We start from the raw sequence: 24,911 nt of genomic DNA on the forward strand, positions 1-24,911 counted from the left end.
CAACCTGTCCTCCGGCCCTTTTGTCTAGCCCCAGGGCAGAGGGACGCAGAGGGGGGGCTCTTGTGCTTGGTTGAGGGGAAAAAATAACCACCTAACAGCATTTGGGGTGCAAATGGTTTAGATGTGCCTCCTAGCCCTGCTGACTCCTGCCCGTGCCAGGAAGGATCACTGGTGCCCAGTGCCCATAGAGAAGAGGGTGGCAGAGACAGGAACTACCCAAAGCATTGCTTAACAGCAACTGGGCTCAGACGATGAGCAGGCAGCCTTGAAACCCAGCAGAATGAGGGCCAGAGAGGAAGGTTGGGGCCGCTCTAAGGTTCCAGGGCCAGTTCAGGGCCCTCACTGCCAGGATTGGCTGTGTTCTCTCCCTGGAAGGCTGGTTAGAGGAAGGAAGATCACCATAGAAGCTTCCTGGGCAGATGGTGTTTACACAATCCAGAATTTGTAATCCCTTCTGGAAGACAGGATTGCCCCTAGGGACTTTGAGTGGATCTTAAAAAAAAAAAAAAAAAAAAAAAAAAAAGAAATCCCTTTTGACTTGACTAACAATTTTGAGAGAATGTCAGGGATTGCTGACTGCCCCTGGAGGAACTCAATTCCTTCAGGGCAGCCCCGGCCTCATGATTTTTCAGGAGTCATAGATCTTTGTCCCTCAATGCGCCAGGAACGATCTTCGTAGCCTCTGGAGTTTTGCAGCTCTGCCCAGTCTGTCTTAGCACACTGGCTGGACTGCTAAGGGCTGAGTGGAGACCCCCAGAGCCCAGAGAGCACTCTGCAGCCCCATGTTCTTCCTCCCATGCTCAGTATCCAATGTCTCCCCTTTTCTGCTGGGCCACCACCACTTTGCACGAAGAGTCAAGGGGAAGACCCAGAAAAGCTGCACGTGTCTGAAAAAAGTCAAGAAGGTTCCAGAAAAGCCGCAGATGTCTGGGAGAGATTGAGCCACAGTGTTTCACCACACCAGGTGCCAGGCTAGGAGCCCAATGTTTCACACCCTTGCCCTGGCTAGCCCTCTCCCTATAAGGCAGAGCCCCGTTGTACATAAACAGCTGTCCTAGATCACACTGGTAGTAAATAGGAGCACAAGACACACCCAAGGCTTCCAACATTACTTAAGACCATAGACAGGGGGCTGAAGAGAAGGCTCAGTGGTTAAGAGCACTGGCTGCTCTTCCAGAGGTCCTGAGTTCAAATCCCGGCACCTACATAGTGGCTCACAACCATCTGTCATGGGATCTGATGCACTCTTCTGGAGTGTCTGAAGACAGCTACAGTGTACTTACATATCATAAATCAATCAATCTTTTTTTTTAATAAAAAGACCCTAGACAAGGCCCTTGAGAGAGAACGTAACAGGTATGGAGGCGTGCGGTGAAGGCTAACTGGTATCGTGTGGCCGTTCCACCCCCACGCCCTCGATACCTTGCCTGCTGCTCCACCTTCTACGTGACCACTGTCCTTCACACGCCAGGGAAAGCACAGGGGCGGCCACCGTACCCTGTACTCTTCTCTCTGACAAGCCTTTGATGCCTGCTACTTCCCTGCACGTGCTAACAGACCAACCAAGCAAAAGGCTGAAGAAAAAACAGAGCCCCGGGTTCTAGCCTGAGTCGTGGCCATGAACTCGGCGAAGGCCAGTTTGCCCTTCCTTCTGAGGCTCTTCGTTCTCTTGTGAAATGACAACCCTGCCAACCTTGTCGGATCATGCCTCTGATGTCAGAGCAGCCACAGAGCCGAGACCGTAGCTGGAGTTGAAAGCCATGTTCCCTCTGTGTATCGCCTACCTCCCCAGTCACCTCCTCCCCAAAATGAAGCCCCAGGGGAAAATGAACAGGATAGAATAAGTAATGGAAGTTACCAGGTGACCTCTGGGCCTGTGTAAGGGTCAGAGGACAGCTTAGATCCACTCCCCCAGCAGAAGCACGGTGTCGGCCGTACGTGTGCTTTCAGGCATTTTAGCAGCTCTGGTTCCGAAAGTAAACAGGTGAATCTGACCCTAGCAAGTATATTTTCTTTAACTTAATATATCCAAATATTACTTCTAATCCGTAATAAATGTTTCCAAGTTATTAATGAGATATTTTACATTCCTTTAGTGCTATGTCTTCACACTAGTGTATACTTTATCCTCAAAATTCATCTCAACTCAAATGCCAGACTTTCCCCAGTTCCGTGATTACAATCTATACCTCATAAAACATACAGTTGTTCAAGTACGTTCACTTATCCAAGCTAGTCTCAGTGTCTTAAATGTTTTCCAATAATCTTTGGATCTTTTTAAATATTTTTTCTCCCCTTGACCCTGTTGGCAGGTTGTAATAATTCTTTTAAATCTGAATCAACTAGAATATTTTTTGTTTATTTTTAGGTTTTTGGTTTTGGAGACAAGAGTTTCTCTGTCTAACCCTGGCTGTCCTGGAACTCACTCTGTAGACCAGGCTAGCCTCGAACTCACAGATCTGACTGCCTCTGCTTCTCAAGTGCTTCGTTTAAAGGCATATGCTACCACCACCAAGCCACAACTAGAATTTTTAAACATTAAACTTTAACTCTTCAGTAGCAGTTTGTCATATTTTACATGCACAGAAGCTTCAGGTGACTAGTGGTGACCATCCTGGACAGTACAGGTTTAGATGTCCCAGAATGGACAGGGAAACCTTGGGAGATACCCTGGATTGCTTTCTTCCCCCAAGGCAGAAATGTACCTCTTTGGGGCTGAAGAAATGGCCCAACAGTTAAGAGCACTGGCTGCTCTGGCAGAGGACCTGGGTTCCGTTCCCAGCACCCATATGGTGATTCGCAATCATCTGTAACTCTAGCTTTAGGGAATCCACTGCCCTCTTCCTACCTCTGCAGGCATTAGGCACACATACAGTACGGTATATACATGCAAACGAAACATGTACACAGTAAAGTTTTAAGAAAGAATCAAGCCTCTTCTGTGGGAAGAGGAACAGAGTCACTAACTCCACACAAGCCTCTTCTCTCCACACAAGCTGTTTCTCCAGCTCCATTCTAGAAATGCCCCCACACCACACAACGAAGCCACTGGGACCAGAAGAGGCTCCATAGCACTGTACATGGAAGAGCCTCCACTCACAGCCCAAGACCTTGCTCACAAACAACAACAGATCTTGGAACATCAATACAAAGACAGCAATGCTTATCAGTTGCTCATTGGCCTTTGTTACGAACAGGAGTCAGTGTTTGATCATTTCCGAATACATGCCAGATTTACATAGGTACAAAAATTGGGGAAAGGAGGGGCACTTCCTGCCAAGGAGGACTACAGAGAGCAGATATCAGGACCCAAAAGTTACACCCCCAAACCATCTAGTGTTGGACAGTGCTCCCTGATCTCAGAGCATGGCTCAAATCACAGACTAGAAATTTTAGAGATGATACGGTGTAGCTGCAGAAGTGGGCGAGATACTTTACTGACTTCTGAAACAGAAAACCACAGTGCAGCAAATTACCATGGAAAAGTGTCTACACAGGACAGCAAGGCACAGCCAGGAACCATATTTCCCCTGGAATCCCTTAGAAAACTAAAATGTGACTCTTATAATACACTCTCTATGGGTTTTAAAAACATCAGCAGAATTGTCAAACATGGAAACAGACATCATTGTCTTATGTCCGGTTCTGCGCTGCCTGGACTGTGGACATGGTGTATGCTTGTTTTGTGACATCTGACTTCCTTGGTGCCATAGAGGTCCCATGCAGGCGGGACTTCTCCTGCACTAGCTGCTGCATCTCCGGTGCCCAGCAGCAGTGTCTAGTACCCAGCACCTGGGAAAGATGGAGGGATGGAGGGAAGGGAAGGGTAGATGGAATGACGGACCAGCAGACAGACAGATGGACTGATGAACAGATGGACCCCAAGACGTCTCCTAAATCCATGCTACCCCTTTGCCATCCAAGAAGTATTTGTTTTCCTGTGTCACCTGCCCCGATGTTTGGTACACACACATTTTAATAGGGAGAATTCTAGATATCCAGCTTTAAAGAAAATCACATGTTCGTCATATGATTTCAGCCTCGAAATCCTGAGTGTCCCCAGTGTGGCAGCTCTCTCCCCAAGCTCAAGTGTGCAGATGTCAGTCAGCAAGGGTGTCCCCCACACACCCAGGCAATGTGGTTGTCTGCACCCAACCTTCCCATTTAGGTGCCCCGTCACCGCATGCTAATAAAACTTCACAGCCTCAGAACAGACTCTTTTGTCTCAGAAGACCCGTGGGTTGATAGTCCCACATGACCTGCATGTGGTAGGCCAGAAAATGAAGCTTCATTTCAGCAGCATTTATACCTGTGTTTAATTTCTTCTTAATAAGACAAGTAAAGCGCTCTAGCTAAAGAGGCCAGTTGACTGCAGGACACACATTTCCGGATTAACAGCTCTGTTAGAGATGTTTTCAGCCAGCCTGTGACCCCGCTGTGATGGTTATAATTACATCCACATAACATATAAATCTCAATATACTTTTAATAAGCAGTTAATACTCTGATATAAAATATTTACATCTCAACCAAATTCATCCTGCATTGAGTAGCCCTGGTTTACAGAGTTATTAAAACCACCGCCATCAATCAGTCCTCCAGCTTAACAGAGAACTAAGCAGCTAGAAGAAGCCTCCCCCTTCCCCTCAGCAAGGCCTTTCCTCCAGGAGGTTTAAAAACACCAAGCATCTTCTGCCCACCCTTCTCCCTGATTGACAGGACTCAATAGCAAATCGGTTCCTCCTAGCACCCAGGCTAAGAGCTTGGGAAATGTGAAGGCCTCCCACCTCCAGCATCTCACTGGCTTATGAAGTGGTCCTAAAGTATGGGTCCTTGGTCTGCTGTCCCTCTGACAGGAGACAGATAGGTAAAGCACTGTTGGTTCAGAATATGCATAATCAACTCAAACACGCCATTGCTGCCCAGGTCTGACTCTGATGCTAGGCACTCTGGGAAACCTTTGTGAGCAGTCCCGCCCCACCTCTCTTTACCATTTACCTTCCCCTGCTCTCTGCCTCCCTTTCTACAACGTGAGGCCCATGAGATTCCATCTGGTTCCATTCGCTTTTGAGTCTCTAGCAGCCAGCTCCAGGCCCCATCTCCCGCTAGTGCCAGTGCCTGCTTGATGGAAGAGGCAGAACGCCAGCCAACGAAATGCCCAGGTAGGAGCAGAAGCCCGCCTGACTTCATGCAGGTGGTAGGTTCACTGACACCAAGCTCCGCCCAAGGTAGGACCTGTCATGCTGGCTCCAGACTGAGTATTTCACAGGGACCCACAGAAGCTAGTACAGTTTGAAGAGATAATCCAGTTAATAATAGGATTAGTTCAGGCACATCCCCTAAACCATAAGCTTGAAACCTCTACCTGGGCAAATGTTTGGCCAGACTCTGCCAGGATCTCTACCCTCACCAACCACAGGTCCTTCCCCAACACACACAGTCCCTTGGCTCTGACAAGCCAGCCATAGAGGCATAGCTAGGGATTTGGAGATGAGCAACCTGTCCCATAGGCCCTGGCGTCCTTGGTGCCATGAGTCCCCACTGCGTAGCCCTGCCAACCTCCACCCCCACAATACCACCTGTTCTTTCCTGTGCCAAGAAAGTGATTATGTGTGCACAGTGGGAAAGAGACCCCAGAGGACAAACTCCAGCAGCTCCGAACTGGTAAGTGACACACAGAAGCACCTGGGGAAGAAGGTTCTGGGACTGTGCTACAGCCCGCATGGGACACCGGCGCTACCTGCCATCTAGGATTCCGGCACCTGAATCTACATCTGGCATGTATGCTTCCGATGCCCAATTAAGGACTCCAGTTAAATCCCCTTAAAATCATACACGAACTCTAAGGGCCCCAATCTCAGAGGTGTGGCCACCAAGAAGTTTTACAGGCCTGTGGAAGGGAGGCAAGCTGAAGACAGAAGGCAAAGGAATGAACATGGTCAAAGGGGGACTGACGTCAGGGAGAAGCAGACATGCGCTCAGCCCCAATCAGTCCTGACTCTTCCAGGTACTACGGTACACCTCGGGCCACTCAGCCTTTCAGAACTGTGCCTCTCAGGATAGTGGCTACTGGCCACATTAACTCTTTCAATGAAAATTAAATGTGAAGAAAAAAACTAAACATGATGCTTCTTGAGTCACACGGCCACATTTTAAGTGATCAAAGCCATGGGTCTAGTAGATAGCACAAGACAGGACCTTTCCTTCATGATGGACAAATAACACAGCTACTAAAAGAAAGCTCGAGGCAGTGCCTAGCATAAGGTGTGTGTTTAATGCCCTCTGTCCTTCTTATAAGCTCCAGACAGTCCTCTGGCTCCTCCCACTGCCCCCTGGAAGCTCTCTTGGTCAGTAGATGATCAGCCCACATACTTACCTCTGGGATTTAAGAGAAAGCGTAGCATCCCCTCTGCTTTCTGCTGTCTTCACAATTTAGAACCATCTCTGCTTTCTCACATCTATGTATGCTGCGATCCCATTATGCAGATAAATAGCAGCACTAAGAAATGAAGTTTTTCTCTCCCTAATTAATAAACCAGATGCTTCTCAAAACCACTGAAGGAGCTTTGAACTAGACCCCCAAGTAGACATCCAGGACTGAATTCCAGAACTGAAAGGCCAACTGGGAAAGTAGATGCGGCTGGCAGAACAATGGCTTCCCACAGATAGTCATGTCCTAAATACTAGAACTGGTGAATATTTACGTTTTGCTGAAAAGCAAGAGTCAAGTCTGTAAGTCGGCTTATGCCAAGGCAGGAGGTGATCATGGAGGTCCTAGCTAGTCACAAGGCTCCTTAAAGGTGGAAGATGAAAAAGTCAGTTTTAGAGAGACTCAAGGTAAAAAAAAAAAAAAGGCACACATCTGGCTATGACTGGCCTGGAAGGATGGGTGAGTGAAGGCAAAAAAGAAGGGTAGCCTTTAGATGCTGGAAAACACAAGGAAGTCAGTCCTCCTCCCGATCCCTCAGAAAGAAAGGCCATCCTGCTGACACCTTGGTCTGAGCTCATTGTGGACTTTTTGCCATAAACCACTAAGATAATAACTTTTTGTTGTAATAACTCATTAGAGCAGCCATAGAAATGTGATGCTGGTTTTGGTACCAGAAGTGGGGTAGTGACGTAACAAACACCTAGACATGGGGATGTGGCTTTATTACCAAGCTATTGCATAGTAGGAGGGAATTTTAAATAAAGAGTCTAATAGAAAAACAAATTTCCCTAGGACAGATTATTTGTATGAACTAATCCTTAGAACTCTGCTGAGACTGGCTCAAAATGAAGAACATGGTAGAGAAAGCCTAAGCCACTTTGGAGATGATGTGAGTTATTGTAAATATACTGTTAAGAGATATGGGTGCAAGTCTTCCCACCGCCATTTGCACCGGGGAGCCAAGCGGCTCCACCACTTTCTGTGCACAGCCCACAAAGTGAGAGTAATCTCCTAGCAGTGCTTTCACTTCTGAGTGCAGAGTTGAGGTCTTCGCCTTCTCTCTGGAGGGGAACAGCTGGGAGTGCACAGGGCAGATGATCAGTGGAGCAGCTGGGACAGAGGTCTTCAGGCTGCCATTTGCACCAGAGAATCAGGCGACTCCACAGCATCTGTGCACAGACCCTGCCAGAAGAGAGTTGGTCTCCCAGGAGTACAGAGATACATAGGCTTACAGACCCACAGGAAGGACAAGCTCCAACCAGAGACAGCAAGACCAACTGGCACCAGAGATAACCAGATGGCAAAAGGCAAGCACAAGAACCCTACCAACAGAAACCAAGGCTACTTGGCAACATCAGAACCCATTTCTCCTACCACAGCAAGTCCCAGATACCCCAACATACCGGAAAAGCAAGAGTTGGATTTAAAATCGTATCTCATGATGCTGATAGAGGATTTCAACAAGGACTTAAATAACTCCCTTAAAGAAATACAGGAGAACATGGGTCAACAGGTAAAAACCCTTAAAGAGGAAACACAAAAATCCCTTAAAGAAATACAGAAAAACAAAAACAATCAAGTGAAGGAACTGAACAAAACCATGCAGGATCTAAAATGGAAGTAGAAACAATAAAGAAATCACAAAGTGAGACATCTCTGGAGATTGAAAACTCTGGAAAGAATTCAGGAGTCATAGAGGCAAGCATCAATGACAGAATACAAGAAATAGAAGAAATAATCTCAGTTGCTGAAGATACCATAGAAAACATTGACTCAACAGTCAAAGAAAATGCAAAATGCATAAAACTTGTAACCCAAAACATCCAGGAAATCCAGGACACAATGAGAAGACCAAACCTAAGGATTATAGGTATAGAAAAGAGCAAAGATTTCCAACTTAAAGGGCCAGTAAATATCTTCAACAAAATTATAGAAGAAAACTTCCTAACCTAAAGAAAGAAATCCCATGAACATACAAGAAGCCTACAGAACTATAACAGACTGGACCAGACCAGAAAGTCCTCCTGGCACATAATAATCAAAACACCAAATGCACTAAACAAAGAAAGAATATTAAAAGCAGTAAGGGGAAAGGGGCACGTAACTTATAAAGGCAAACCTATCAAAATTATACCAGACTTCTCACCAGAGATGATGAAAGCTAGAATATCCTGGGCAGATCTCCTACAGACCCTAAGAGAATACAAATTCCAGCCCAGACTACTATACCCAGCAAAACTCTCAACCACCATAGATGGAGAAACCAAGATATTCCATGATAAAACCAAATTCACACAATATCTTCCCACAAATTCAGCCCTACAAAGGATAATAGATGGAAAATGCCAACACGAGGAGGGAAACCACTCCCTAGAAAAAGCAAGAAAGTAATCTTCCAACAAACCCAAAAGAAGATACCCACACAATCATAAAAAACCATCAAAAATAACAGGAAGTAACAATCACTATTCCTTAGTATCTCTTAACATCAGTGGACTCAACTCCCCAATAAAAAGACATAGTAATGAAATATTTCTCATGTAAATCTTCAATTTTATCAGAAAATGTTTGTAATTCCCCTTTTAATTAATTTAGCAATGCTTCTTATGTCAACCATTTTATCTGCATTTTTTCATGATAATCTTACAATTTTAACATGTTTTTCTATATATTTCTTCTATTTTATCAGAAATGTTTTCCATGCAAATCTTTGATTTTATCACAAAATGTTTTTAATTCCACCTTCAATTAATCTAGAAAGGTTATTTATGTCTATTAAAGGTTATTTTATCAGTATAATTTTCTAGGGAATAGTCAATTTTAATGTGTTTTTCTATATATTTCTTCAATTTTGTCAGAAATATTTTCCATGTAAATCTTCAATTTTACCTGAAAACATTTATAATTCCACTTCCAATCAACTTAGAATTATTTTTATGCCTACCATTTTATCTGTATAATTTTCCATGATAATCTTCCATTTTAACATGTTTTTCTACAGATTTCTTCAATTTTATAAGAAAGATTTCTCATGTAAATCTTCAACTTTATCAGAAAATGCTTATAATTCTACTTTCAATCAACTTAGTAATACTTTTATACCTACCATTATTATATCTATATAAAATTTTCCATGATAATCTTCAATTTTAACATGTTTTTCTACATTTTTCTATAATTTTATCAGAAATATTTTCCATGTAAATCTTCAATTCTATCATAAAATGTTTCTACTTCCATTTTCAATTAATTTAGCAATGTTTTTTATGTCTACCACTTTACTCTTTAATTCTCCATGAAAATTGTCAATTTTAATGTGTTTTTCTATATATCACTTCTATTTTATCAGAAATATTTTTCATGTAAATCTTCAATTTTATCATAAAACTTTTCACTTCCTTTTTCAATAAAAAACATGCTTTTCAAAAAAAAAGAGAGAAAAGAGATGTGGGTACACTGCTGGGAGAGGCTCAGCAGACAACAGGGGAAGAAAGGGGGATCCTGTTCTACAGAGACAAAACCAGTAGGCCAGCCTCCTGGAGTCATGTGGCCTCTGTGAAGTGGCCACACTGGTGTCATAACACTGGTGTCATAGTTGTGTATTTAGCTAAGTAGACATGACAGACCACCAATATATAACAACGTTATTGTTGCTGTTCAGAATAAAGTAAGAACGGCAGAGTCGTCAGCAGAGCTTAAAGGAAGTGGTGCTAGATAGAAATGGCACAAGGTGGTGATTTAGGGAATCTCTCAGTCTATTGCGATGGCAAAAACAGCAAAATGAGATTTGGTAGAAACACACACACACACACACACACACACACACAGAGGTTTGGTTGGACCTTAGCTTGAACCTCAGAGTGGTCAGAGTACTCAGCCACACGACTCTTTGGGGGGCCAGCAGGATGGTTGGTCCAAGGGTAAAGGTGCTTGTCACCAGGCCTGATGGCCCAAATTTAATGTCTACCACCCACATGGTGGAAAAAGAGCAGGCTTCTGCAGGTTGTTCCTGCCCTTTACATACATACCGTGGCACATTTATACCTCCCCCACCCCACCCCCTGCCACGTGCCAGACACACTTAAACACACACTTACCCCACAAATGCAATTTTTTTTTAAGTTTTAAGGGAAAGATTGTGTAAATCCTGGATTCCTTTGATCATCTCAGGAAACAAAAAGAACCCAAAACCTAAAATTGGAATGGATGATCTAGGAATGGTCTGGGAACCCCTGTAAGGGAGACCTACAAACTTAAGACTGTTACCCAGACAGAAACACTGCCAGATTGTCCTGATGAGTCCAGAGACCAGACAGATGAAAGGAAACTATAGAACTAACTTCAAAGTTCTCCAAACAATCAAGACTGATAAAAACCCCTCTGCTTTGAGCACGCACTTCTGAATGAATGAGGATGACTCAGTATAGACGCTAGAGTCTACACGGTAGAGCCAAGAATCACAAAGGAAGCCTGAAAACTAACCTGAGTCTGCATGGCAAGAAGACTGACAGTGGAGGGGAGACTGGGGGATGGCTCAGTGGGCAAGGGCTTGCTGCACAAGCCTGAGGCCTGAGTTTGGATCCTTGGGGAGGTAGAAAGCAATGTGGGTGTAACCCCAGTTCTAGGAGAGCATAGCCAGGTGGATCCCTAACCAGGCAACCCAGCCATGGGCAAGCCCTGGGTTCAGTGAGAGAACATGTCTCAGAAAAATCAGGCAGGGCTGAGGATGTAATTCAACAGTACAGCATTTGGCTAGCGTGCACAAGGCCTGAGGTTCGATCCTTAGTGCTGCAGGGGGAGTAGGAAGCCATTGACTTCAGGGGCCCTGACAGCACTTTGGACTAGGGAGATGGATCAGTGAGTGAAGCACTTTTTGCATGAGTATGAGGACCTGAGTTCAGATCCCACATAAACCCAGAGAGAGAGACACAGGCACCTGTGATCTAGCACTGCTCCAGTGAGGAGGAGCCAGACACAGCGAATCTCTACAAGTGCGAGGGCCCGTGGGCTGGACGTGAACAGCAACGAGAGGAGAGCCCACTTCAAACCAGGTGGAAGAGGAAGCCTGGCTCCTGAGGTTGTCCTCTGAACATACACACACACACATACATATGCACACACATACATATGCACACACACTCATACACAAATGCACACACATAAATACACATATACACATGCATACATATGCATGTGTGTGTACACACATACACACACACACATGCTTACACATGGCCAAGAAAATTTTCTTGTTTGTTTTTTTAAGCTGGAGAACAATAGAGGAAATTACTTGAGGTCAACCTCTGGCTTCTCACATGTGCACAGGCAAGCACACTCCCCAAACACACACACACACCACACACACACACACACAAAAAAGAGGGGAGAAAAGGAAGGAGAATGGTTTTGATGAGTGACCTTCCTTTCTCTCCTTTAAACACAATTTCTGAAACTATCATCCTTTATCTTGTTATCATAGTAATTGGGGGGGGGTTGTTTACTGAGGTTTACAGATTGACACTATTATACACACATATACAGATTGAGTTGTGCCCGAGTGAATGGGTTAGACTCTAAGACTCATCTGTATCCAACTCAGCAGGTAATCAAAAAGAAACAAACTGCTAGGACTGGAAAGATGGACCTGCAGTTAAGAGCACTGGCTGCTCTTCCAGAAGACCAGGTTCAGTTCCAAGCATCAACAGGGCAGCTCACAATCTCTAACTCCAGTCCTGGAGGCTACACTGTCCTCTACTGGCCTTCTTGGGGCATTGCATACATATGGTGCAGAAACATTCATGCATGCAAAACACTCATACACTTGATAGATTACACACACACAGACAGACACACACAGAGACACACACATACACAGACACACACAGATACACATACACACATACATATACACACACAGACATACACAGCACACACACAGGCACATACACATATATACACAGACACACACAGACATACACAGCACACACACAGGCACATACGCATATATACACAGACACACACAGACATACATATGCACACAGACATATACACACATATACATACATACACAGACACAGAGACATATACATATACACATATGCACACACATACATACATGTGCACACAGACATACATACATACATACATATGCACACACACAGACACACACACACACACTCTTATATACACTCATATATAAGGCAAATAGATGTAAAAGTTAGCATCCCCAGTGTTTTGCTTCCTGCTTTCATGCTTGTTGCTAAGCTAACAGGAAGGTAGAGTCCATTTCATCTCTGCCTTCTAAACTTCACACAAATGTATCAAAGCATAGGATCCTTCTGCATACAGGACTTCAACTATGAAGAATCTAGAAGACAAATTTTAATGCTTACACACACACAAACACAACCCTATAAGGAGGAGGGCAGGAATGATGTCATGCGTTGACCCAGTTCACACACTACACTCACCCGTAGTCTATCCTTCTGCTTAATCCTCTAAGCAACCTATTAAACAAACTAGTGTTTTCCTAGTTTATAGGCAGGGACATGGGACTTCAGAAAGGTTATGGCATCCAAAAGATGCTACAGCTAAAAAGGAGAGGGAAAAAGCCTAAGCTTAAATCACTGCACGTGAGAGACAGTGTTGGTGTCCCATGTTTGCAAAACTACACGTGTACACGCAAAACTTGCTGCACCCAGTTAACAAGGTGGAGCCCATCCCAATTCTAAATAACCCTTAGGTACACGTCAAACTCTGAGGAAGGTGTTTGGGGCCTAATGGTGACCATACTGCATACAAATGAACTGAAGGGTTTAGCAAAAGTAAGGCCGGTGGGGGCCACTCAGGAAGTCAGAGAAAGTGACTATGGAGAAGTCACATTCAGAGCTTGAGAACTCACCCCTTTAAAAAGAGTCAGTTAACTTGAACCAACCACCTGCAGAGGGTATCGTAAAATCCCTAAATAAGACATTTTTAATCTTTTAAAATCAGTCAAGGAGCTCTTGTGAAAACTGTGAAGAATTGCCAGGCCAAAAGGCTTCAAAAAAAAAAAAAAAAGAGGAAGGGATGCAAGATTGAAAACCAAGCATCCGAAGCTAATTTCTCCTGTTCAGAAGATAACAACTCGGCCACAGCCTCCTAGGATGAGGACCACAAGAATTTAAATCTAAATTCCACTTATGGAAAATAAGCCCATGATGGGCTACGGTCTCAGAGCTGAGGGACTGGGGGACTGAGACAAACAAAGGCTGCTGGGAGCCTGCAGTTCACGCTGAGCAGCCCATGAAAACCTTCTCTAAAATACTGCCAGGTGGCGTGTGTCTTTAATTCTAGCACTGGGGAGGCAGGCTCATTCTAGGCCAGCCTGGTCTACATAGAATTTTCTACATTAGCATGGACTATATAATGAGACTCTGTCTAAAAAGTAATTGCTCTATTAAAATAAAAACTTACTGATAAAATAATCATTTAATATCAATGACTAACACAGAGTCAAAAAATAGTCAGGCCCACAATGAGAAAAGCCCACAGGAGCCAGAACATCAAAACTGGTCCACGGCGCTGCAGACAACAGAATCTTCTCTCCACCTATAGAATGAGAGGATCTAAAGAAACAGAATGGAAAACATCTATAGGAACAACCACCCTGAGAACTGGAGGATTAACAGGAGTTAACTAGACAGAAAGAACAGAGAGGGTGTAGGAGAAAAGCTGTTCCCTGCAAAGGAGCCAGGATTTTCTCAACTCTCCTGAGAACCACCACTGAAAGCAACCTCGGAAGATGTCAAAGGTTTTGAGCAGGAGATCGGCTAAAGAAATAGATCTTGGAAGAGTGTTTTAGTCTTCCGCTCAGCTCTGAAGGGACCTTCTCCCCTTGTCACATAAAAGTCACAATGAGACAACGCCGCCGCCGACCCACTGATGGTAACTCTGAGTCAGAGTCAATGGCTTGTCTTCAGGGCCCTAATGGAAACCTGTGTCGTTCATTTCCTCTGGGGACAGCATAGACAAAAATCAGTAAAGGTTTTGGCAGTCTACATGAGAGTTGTAGCCTTGCGGGGCAAGGTAGCCTGTGTAAATTCACGTGTGTGCAGTAGGGTTAGAGTAGTGCTTTACAAAGACAAGATTTCCACCCCAGCGCTGACCGAGGCTCGGCAGGGCTGTTTCCAGGCAATGAGAGTGACGTCAAAGCGCGTTCCTTTGTCGGAGGGCAGATACACCACCTCAGTGGCGTATGAAGCCCCTCCCACCTCGTGCTGGGTTGGAGGCATTCCGGACACATCACCCACCCAGGAACAGCCACTCCCACCCGCACTGTGTTCGTCACCCCCCAAAGCTGCCAGGCCTTTGTTCCTGCACGCCGAGAGCCTGCCAGCCTGTCCCTCAATCTGAAGCAGACTCCCATAGGATTGTACATAGGTCATGACCCCATCAGGAGCTCCTCCCCACTTCTGATCCATGCTTTGCGCCCACCAGAGAAGCCCCCAGCAGAGAGCAGGAAGACCACCTGTCTGCCCAGGCTCCTTCTCGGGCAGCGGTGGAGCCTTTGAGGGGAAAGTTCATTTTGTCAATCAGCCCATTGTTGGCCTGCCAAGCGCAGGCTCGTCCTCCCCCGATGTGTCACTGGGTGCTGTTGACACAGATGTCAACTGTCAAGGGTACCCTCCACCCTCCAACTCCCTCCTAGGGCATCCTGCAGGCCCGGCACAAGGGCCTCTGTCGCAACGCTCCCCACTGGCCCCTTGCAAGAACCACGGATTGCCACACCTTCGGAATTGCCAAAACTTGACTGGATAGTTCATCATGTGGATTGGCCACGGACGCTGCAGCTGACACGAACAGGTATGGCAGATACTTGACTGTTTGCCAGGTGACAAATCCCAACTGAGTGAAACCTGCAGACTTCCCAGTGCACGCCTCCTACTGCCCTCCCCACCAAAGTGGCAGGTGGTAGCTTCCTAGGGCCCATTCCTAGGATGGGAAAAAAAAGAGAGAGGCCACATTTCCATGATCTAGGCATATGTAGGCCTAGCCAGCAGGCTGCGACCATGGTCCTGTCCGGTCTGTGCCTATTCCTTTCACATCCACCTCAGATCTGCCTCTAGCCAGGGAGAAGCAGGCACATTAGCCCAGGCACATTGGTAATCTGGGCAGGGATGCCCACTGGCCTCATTTCCGTTGTTATCATTACAAACCCCAGTGTACCTCAAGATAGGGGGTATCCTTTCCCCTATGACAGACACCAGATGGTAGAGACTGTGTGAGTCCCAGAATAGGAGCAAGGCCCAAAATTTACTGAATGATAGTTCCAAGGAAACCTGATACAGCTCACATTAAAACACAAGATCCTGTGGAAACTTACCTCTGTATGCCGCTACGACCTGGCTGAGCTCAAGGTCTTAATCTGGGTCTCCAAAAAATGTCCACCATCCATGGCTGAGCCTGTAGGAAAGACATGAGGAAGGGCCTTGTTGGGTTTGTCATCTATACTACTTTACAGTATGCATAGCCCCTTAGACCATGACCTAGCAAGCATGTCACTAGACATCAATCCCCCATGAAAGAAAAGCGGCGCGTGCTCAAGGCAGCAGGGGCGGGCTTCCCGGCTGGTGTCCAGTGTGAGCAGTGGCTTACCCTGAGGTGGGAATAGGCCCAGGGCTATGGAAGTGGATGGAAACTGACACCACAGACCACTGAGGCTTCCTGGTGTCACCCACCATCACCATTTTTGTTCAAGTAAGTAAAACAAGACCTGCTGGGAAAAGGACTTCTGTTAGACCAGGCAAATGAGAACTGAGGCTCAAGGCTTGGTTTGTGAGGCCAGTGTTCCAGCCACCATGATAGAATATTGTTTAGATGCCCAGGGCTCTTTCTCAGAACATGCTGTTATACATGGCTAATGGTTCCTTCCCAAGATCAGGTCAGAATTCCTACCCAGAGGCCAATCCCACAGAGCTGTATAGCAAGGAGAGAGGGGGGGGGAGGGAGGGAGGGAGGGAGGGAGAGAGGGAGGGAAGGAGGGAGGAAGGGAGGGAAGGAGGGAGGGAGGAAGGGAGGGAGAGAGAGAGAGGGACAAGGAGAAGGGAAGGGGGAGAAGGGGAGAGGGAGAAAGGGAGAGAGAGAGAGGGAGAGAGAGAGAGAGAGGTAGGCCTGGCTAAGGCTAGGGCAGGTTGACAGGATAAGATTTTAGATCTCCTCATTTTGAAACGTCTGTGAAATAACTGTTTTGAAATCTTGTTCACTTTTGAAACTTCTTTCAGATAAATCCAGATCTGTTTCTGATGAACTGATACCTTGAGCGCTGGCCTAGTATGAGTAGGTGGCAAGCTGTCTCCCCTGTCCTCATGACCTCGAGGGCTGGCTCGCAAGTCCCACTCTATAGTCATCAGTAAGATGGTGGGAACTGGCACTTCCTAGTGTTCTGCCCTGAGACAGAGTCACTGTAGAAAAGCCTGCACACAGAGTAAGGAACAAGGTGTATAGTAACTCCCTGGGTAGTGTTCAAAGCCCACTCCTGCTGAGCCTCACAGGGTGCCTAGTCCACAAGGCCATCATGAAGCTAACCTCTGTTGCCATTGGATTTCTTACTATAAATGTGAAAAGTCAGTCATGCTGAGTAAGCCTTGGTTTCCCACTCAAAGGTTCTACCAGAAGACCTCCAAGGTCTACAGACATCCCTTTGGTCCATAACCTAGGTTTATGTGTGTAAATCAAGTCAATGAGTGAGTGACTCAGGGCCCGAGAAAGCTAAATTCTAACAGAAATAAAAACAGGCCTTGCAAGAAGCCATGGAAGAAATGCAGAAAGCTACAGCGATGAGGTCAGCTTACCCTTTGACCCAGAAAATCCTTTGGGGGACTAGTCTATCCCCTCTCATGCCCACCTCCCTCACACTATTAGTCTAACACCAAGAAGACTGCCCAAGGAAAGAAGAGCCAAATCAAAGAGCATTCTAGAAGGCTGGCCTACTTCTGGGTCCAGGTTTGCTCTTTAGAACAGGGAGACCAAAAAAGTCAAGATGTTGATCTTCTTGAGTAGGGCAAGATTGTCCAGGGCTGATATGTATTCTTTGATAGAGCAATGACAGGTCCCACTATAACATGCCCTGGTTGACCATGTTTTGTGTTTATTTCTTGAACCTATGGAAATGTTTTACAGTACATCAAAACATACAGCACTACCTCTTATGCAACATCTGTGAGTCAGGATTCAGGCACCATGTACACTGGGCAGTTGAATCATGTTTGAAAACTGTCTTCAAACACCATCTGCATGTTCAAAGAAATTCTTAGGGCCACCTACTGGGTGTGCCCTGGAATTAATTTCTAGACTGTAAAGGCAGATGAAGGGTTTCCACTGGGAAGAGAAGAAATGGAGCCCTTGCACAAGTGTGCCAGCCTCCAATCCCATAGCCTCTACTCTTCCCAATGACTGCAATTCCCTCTAAGGCCAGCCTGAAGAAAACACACCATCTGCCCAGAGACCAGAGCACGGCCAGTCGATGACGGGTTCAGACCCTAGCTCAGACATGCAAGCAGCATCCACTCTCCAGGCCTCAGCTTTCCATCTGAATAGTGGGGATAAAAGGAGCTATGCTAGGTGTTGCCAAGTGCCAACAGGAAGAAAACCCAGCCTCATTGCTGTGATGTTCTTATTACAATTATGTAGATGTTCCTACAGAGGAGGGGGACAAGAGGCCAGGGTCTCCTCCTCCTCGGAAGGGGGAGTATCCTCGTATCTGTCCTCATATTCTGACTTTGGCCACTCTAGTTTGCTCTCCTGATTGTGCCAGAGCCTGAGAAAATAGCCACAGCCTGGACAGAGAGTTAGTCACCCTCCCACCACGGGCAAAGGCAAGATGACACAACCCAACACACTTCTTAATCCTGCTCAATGCCAGCAATGGGACATGATTGGAGACGGGGGCATTCCTCGTGTGATTCGCCAGCAGCAAGGTCACTGCCCACAGACTAGGGATGGTCTGACCTGGAAGCAACCTGGAGAGTTGGAAGCACGCTCCGCTCCTCACCCAGAATGACTCTCCTGACACCTGCTATGCCGCCTTCAATCCATCATCACAGTAAATTTCTTTGGGTGTTGAAGACTTTAACGGTCTCAAGTTTTGTGGCTATTCAACCTTTTAAAACTGTATTCCTGTTAGTTTCTTGATAATTCCAATTGACATATTTTTCTCATATTCACCTCCAACTCCTCCCTCCCCAGTGACTCCAACTATGTGTATTTTTTGTAAACCACTAATTTCACTTATACTGCCCAATGTTCTCGTAAACACAGGCTCATCTGCTGAAGCAGGGTTGACCTACCTGGAGGTACATCCTTATAGAAAACTGACTTCCCCCTCCTGAGAAGCCATCACCTGTCAATAGCTCTTCAGTCAGGGGTGCATTATCATGAGCCTTCCACCTTGCTAGAATGTGTCTGCTTTTATCCTGTCTAGGTCGTGTACAGGCAACTGTAGCTACTTTATGTTCTGGAGTGCAGTGGTCCTGTCATATGAAGAAGATATTGTCTCGCTCTGGTCTTCATTGACCTCTGGCTCTTAGTCCATCCATGCTTCTACAGTGGTCTCTGAACCTCGAGGGAGGTGATAAAGATTCACCATTGTGACAATCACACTCAATGACATGTATTTTCTGCCTTTATCTAGTTGTTTCTGGGTTCAAGGCTGTCCACTACACAAAGAAACTTCTCTGAGGAAGTATGAAAGCTATACCAGTCAAGACTATAGAGGACAGTCTGATACAATGTCAGTTCAGTACCTTCTAATAGAACCTTTAGGATAGTCTAATAGTGGAAGTGAACTCCCCAACCACGGCAGACTTACAGTATTAGACATGTGTTTCCTCCTGTGGAGCAGGCCTTAAATCCAGAAAGTATTAAAAATCCAGAAAGTATTAAATCCTGCAATATTTATGCTACCCATGGGCATATCTTCCCATACCAGTGACTATTGTAGCTTACAAAGTTCACAAATGGGTGAGACTGTTGTCCCCTGACCCACAAACTCCACACTGCCTTCTGCTATGAAAGCTAGCCAACATGGAGGAAGCTCTCTGGCCAGCACCAATTTGATTTCTCCATATCCTGTGACCCAAGTAGGTGGTATCTTCAGCAAGAGGATCGTGCCATTAATTTCCAGTTGGCAACCAAGAACAGTGGCACGGTGTGGTGTTGTTTTGAGGGTCTCGGGGACACCTCTGACCAACAACTCAGAGTGAGCCCACCTGGCCCTGAGCTTTTTACGTTTTAGGCTATGGCTTTGGGGAAGACCGTTATTCCCTGGACAGAAAAAAAATCAATTAAACTCTTATATGAGTGAGAGAGAGGGTGTGAGAGAGAGAGTGTGTGTGTGTGTGTGTTCTTTGTAGATAGTAGGTCTCAACTTTTAGAAAGAGCCCATCTGAGTCCTAGCTAGATTTCGAACATCTAATTAATTGAAAGAAATTAACCCAATTACTAGAAGAATTCTGAAACTCTCCAGGAAATTCACAACTCTATTTCAGGTGGTCCTCAGAAACAGACTCAGATACATGGCCCTTCAGTTAGCTTTGGCCCCTCACCAGTCATACCCTTATATTGAATGTCTTAGAATGCCTACCTGGAAGCCATGGACAAACTATCTCAACAGCTGAGTGGCCCATGACACTTTACCTGCTCTCCCTGTACTATGGAAACCTTGTCATTGGTATTAAAGTGTTTGAGGGGCCTGAAGCCATCTCACCAGCCCAGCACCCTTTACCTTTATGATGGTCCTTGGCATGACTGCCAAGAAATCGTGGGTGAGTCTTATCTCTCATTCCTAGGGAGAACTCCTGCTAGGCAAACATGTGGTAGGGTATAGTAGCCACCCTACTGTGATGAGGAAGAAGATATATGGGTCCCTTGTGCCTGGAACCAAGCACTAATATCTACTCTGAAATACTGTAGAGTGGTCATTTCCATTAAAAACATGGAGGAACCCATGGCTCCAGTTGCATAGGCAGCAGAGGATGACCTTGTTGGACATCAAAGGGAGGAGAGGCCCTTGGTCCTGAGAAGGTTCAATGCCCCAGTATAGGGGAATGCCAGGACAAGGAAGCAGGAGCGGGTAGGTTGGTAAACAGGGGGAGGGGAAGGGGATGGGGGTTTGGGGGGAGGAAACCAGGGAAGGGGATAACATTTAAAATGTAAATAAAGAAAATATCTGATTTAAAAAAACTGCTTCTATATCCAAGAGGAACTTTCTCTGAGCTCAGGTAGGCAGAGTGGTTCTGGCTATGGGAAGCTCTGATCTCCTCTCCCCTTGCCTGGGATGTAGTATGGAGAACAGCTACTGGACTGGGGACAGTTCAAAAGTGGTCACAAGACACCCTCTGGCTTCTCAGCCTCCTGAAGACCCCAAGAATCCTGGGATATTGTGAGCAACTTCTAGAAAATATGTCAGTGCTCATTCTGGGGATCTCCTCTCCTTAGTCACCTTCCCCTCCTCTCAAGAAGTCTCAAAGAATAGCTACACCCTCTTCCTGGCCTCTCGATTCTACTTGAGGAAGCTTAGATATGTTTTTTTTTTTTTTAATCCCTGTGACCAAATTCCAGACAAGAAGTCGCTGTAGGGAGGACAGGTCTGTTTGGCTCTCGGTTTGAAGGGTACACAGTCTATCACAGGCCTGGGTTGTCTGTGGCTGCAGGAGCCTGTGGCAGCTACCTGCTCACATGTCAGCAGACCAAGAAGTGAAGCTGGGACAGGAAGTGGGACTAGTCTATAAATCTCAAGACCCACCCACAGCAACCTACTTCCTCCAGCTTGTCCCCACCTCTAAAAGGGCCCAGATCATGCACGCACGCACGCATGCACGTGCCTGTGGAGAAATGTTTTATATGCAAACATTAACAGAGGTGGTTATCAAAAGCCAAGTGCAGCAGATGACAGAAGTGGTCAAAAGGTGACCATACAGGAAACCGACATCAAAGTAGCGTGTTACCTCAATCTTCACATCTGTGCCATGCAGAGCAAGTGATTCCAAACATTTCCACTCCCCTGCTCCTTGGTTACATCTTGTGAAGCTGAGGGTACCTCCCCTCTGTTACAGACCCCACCACCAGTAGGCACAGCTTGAGCTGCAAAAGGCATCTCTACCACATGGCAAAGCTCATGTATTTTGAAAGACTAAAAGCTCAGATTGAGTTTAAGGCCAAGAAAGGCTCCTCTCCAGAGAAAATGAGGCATCTTACCTACCCCTTCCCCCCAAGAGAAACCTTGATCTTCCTTGACCAAAGATATGACAACGGACAGAGACTGGCGGTTCCAGCCCAGACCCTAGAGTTCCTACCCTATTGTCTCCAAATGCCACCAAGAAGTAGAGCAGACCCAGGCAATGCCAGAATGATGGTCTGTCCTCTACACAGACCTCCGGTATAGTCCCTAGATGACCCTCGAAGGAAAGTCAAGTCCTTGTGAGGAAGATAGGCAAGGCTCCAGCATCTCCCACAGCTTTACCTGCCCTCCCTGGCTAATGCGGGTTCCAGCCAGGTTTCAGCAGTCCCCGCCCCCCACAGGTACCTTCACAGAACTCCACACTGGCAATTACTCCTAATTACATGATGTGACAAGGTGCTGGGGCTGGGGCACTTAACTCAGGGCCTGCATTATGCAACGTTTTTAATCCTCTTACTTAAGGCCGAAAACTGATATGGTGCTCCCAGCTCACATGAATGACTGGAAAATAATTCTAAGAAATAAAAACATGGCCGTCGGGATCACCTTACCAGCTCCCTGAAAGGATTAAAAAGGACACATACCTTGAACCATCAGATGCCCTCTGCTGAACCCTCCCGGAGCCTCCCTGATAAGAAAGAGCCTCAGAGGGAGCAGGACCGAGCTGACATTCCCTGGAGTGGCCCAGAGACCTCTAGGCTGAGTTCCATCACTTCAGAAGAACTACAGCTGAGACTGCCTGGGCCCTGTGTATCCCCAGGGCACTACACTGCATTGGCAAGTGCTTATCTACAGAGAGCCTGCCTCTCATTCTCTCCCTCCCTCCCTCCCTCTCTCTCTCTCTCTCTCTCTCTCTCTCTCTCTCTCTCTCTCTCTCTCTCTTCCCCCCTTTCTCCCCTCCTCCACCTCACTGCCCCCCAAGGCCTTCCTACCTCACAATTCTGGCCACAAGTCTCTTCTCCCTATACCAGTTGGCCTAGCTTCTAGACACATCCATGGGGCCCACAGGCCCCAAAGAGAAACACACAGTGATAACTAAGACATCTTAAACACCTCAGACCCTGAGAAAGCGGAGAGCCTCAGCATTCACTGGGCTCAGGATGTATGCTCCCAGGATGGGCCGCAATCAGCCCGAGAGGCTACTGTGCCACACTAAACTCACCCGAGGCCCCGAGACACTCCAATTGCTCCTTGGCAAAGTGGGCAGGTGGGCAAGCCACAGTATGGGTCCCACCAATGCCCACACCCCAGCCAAACCGGGAGGCAGCAGCTCCATCCGGGCAGGTACAATTACAGTGGCTAGGCCCATTAAATCTTGGAATAAAGAGCTGGCCTGGTAATTGCCCCTAATCCCTTTCGAGCCTTTGTCTGTTAGCAGTTCTGCTGTAAGCCTAATGGGGTGAGGTAAGTGGCCAGACTCCCAGCCCTCCCCAGTGCGCCTCAGGCAGGCCTAGGGTGGGGACACCCAGTCAACAAGCCCACCAGGATGCCATTCCTAAAGGGTTCCTTTGACAGGACCCTCCACGAAGAGCCAGTCTCCACGGGACAGTGAGGTCCCTGGGGCTATCACATGGTACCAGAGGAGGAAGATTCCAGACCCTAGAGGGAGCTGAAACAAGCAAGCCATGTGCTCCCTGGACCCACAACCGCGGGTCGCACTCAAGCTGTGCTCCCTGCACTCCGTGCCTGCTCAGTGTCCCCTGGAGCTTCAAAACTGAAGAGGGGCGGCCCACCGCAGCTAGCCGCGCAGAGGCCTCCCAGGGTCGTCAGCCTCTCTGCTCTTCGTACAACCCTCAAAAAGCAGATGGGACTCTGAGGACCCAGGATGTATGACTGATCCCTTGTCTTGTGGACTCCATGGTCCTCCACGGAGTGCTTGGACCCAACAATGATGGGCAGATCACCAACCCAGAGTGTGTCCACACTGGCACAGGCAAAATGAATCCCCAAGTGCGCATTGGCCTGAAGCAGACAGGCCTCTCAGCCCCCCATCCACCTCTACTGTCTCTACAGAGCAATGACTCAGCGCCTGTTTTCAGAGGGTTTTTCCTGGGGCCGGGGAAACAGCTCAGTGTGCAAGAGCATGAAGTTGCATAAGCATGAAGACCTGAATTCAAGTCTTCAGCGACCCTATAAAAATGGGTCACATGACCTCTCTTGCACCTATAACCATAGCACTGGGGGTGGGGTGCAGAGGACAGGGACAGGAGGATGTGTGGGGCTTCCTAGTTACATGCCTTGCTCCAGGTTCATGAGTCTCCTGTTCCAAGGGGAAAAGATTGAGAGTGGTACGGCTTTATAGTTGACTTTCTTTTCTGGCTTCAGTGCACACACACGTATATACACACACACACACACACACTCACACACATACTATATATATATATATACCCAGTCACATGCACGCATGCACGCACGCATGCATACCACATACATGCACACACACTACACATATACACCCAATCATACACATGCACACACATGCATGCACCCACTACACATACACACACACCCCTTCATACACACATGCACCTGCACATAAAGCACACACACTTTTGAAAAGAGGATCTCCCGACTTGTTAATATCATCAGCTAATTCCAATAATTCAAAATACAGGAAGGATAAGCCAAACTAGCATGTAAAATAACATTTAGTTTACAGGCTTCTGTCCTGGGCTCATCAGTCTCCAGGGCCCTCTGCTCCCATCTCAAAAGCAAGCCTCTCACACCATGTTTTATCTCTGTGATCCCAGAATCTAGCACAGGACTTGGCACTCGGCAGACTCTCCTAGAGAGACTGAGGTCAGGGACTGAGGAGCAGATGAGGGGACGATCACCTGAGCATCTCTTCCTGATGAACTTCCTGTGCATCACCTGAGCACCAGCAGGCATGAGCAATCCCCCTGTCTCAGTATACCTGCCCCACTACTGTCTAAGTATTCTCTTAACCACAACTGGAGCTCTAAATTCCAATGCTTCCATTTAAAATTTTCAAGGCATCCCCTACCCCATAGCAGATAAAAGTTGAGTGACCCAGAAACTGCAATGCAAGAAGAATGCCCCTGGGAGGAGAAGGCCTCCCTGAGCCCAGAGCCCCTTCTTGTCCAGACTTCTGGACTCTGAAGCCACCGTGACATAAGCAGACACCCATAGATTGTGCTGGCTGTACTGGAGCAGGAGACTACCTCTCATGGCTACAAGCCCAAGAGGCTAAACTTGCAACTCCATAGAGCAGCAATATTATGTCTGGTGTTAGCTGCCTGT

General features: G+C 46.7%; 1 long non-coding RNA gene across 3 annotated transcripts in view; it reads right to left on the minus strand.

The window, feature by feature from the left end:
- The window catches only part of LOC127664404 (uncharacterized), a 257,385-nt gene that overhangs the window by 148,121 nt on the left and 84,353 nt on the right, over nt 1–24,911 (minus strand). For all 3 annotated transcript variants that reach the window (XR_007973200.1, XR_007973201.1, XR_007973202.1), the window contains exon 3: nt 15,795–15,874. This is a non-coding gene — a long non-coding RNA (uncharacterized LOC127664404). The remainder of the gene's footprint in view (nt 1–15,794; nt 15,875–24,911) is intronic.

Source organism: Apodemus sylvaticus, chromosome 14 (assembly GCF_947179515.1).
Source record: "Apodemus sylvaticus chromosome 14, mApoSyl1.1, whole genome shotgun sequence".
NCBI lineage: Eukaryota > Metazoa > Chordata > Mammalia > Rodentia > Muridae > Apodemus > Apodemus sylvaticus.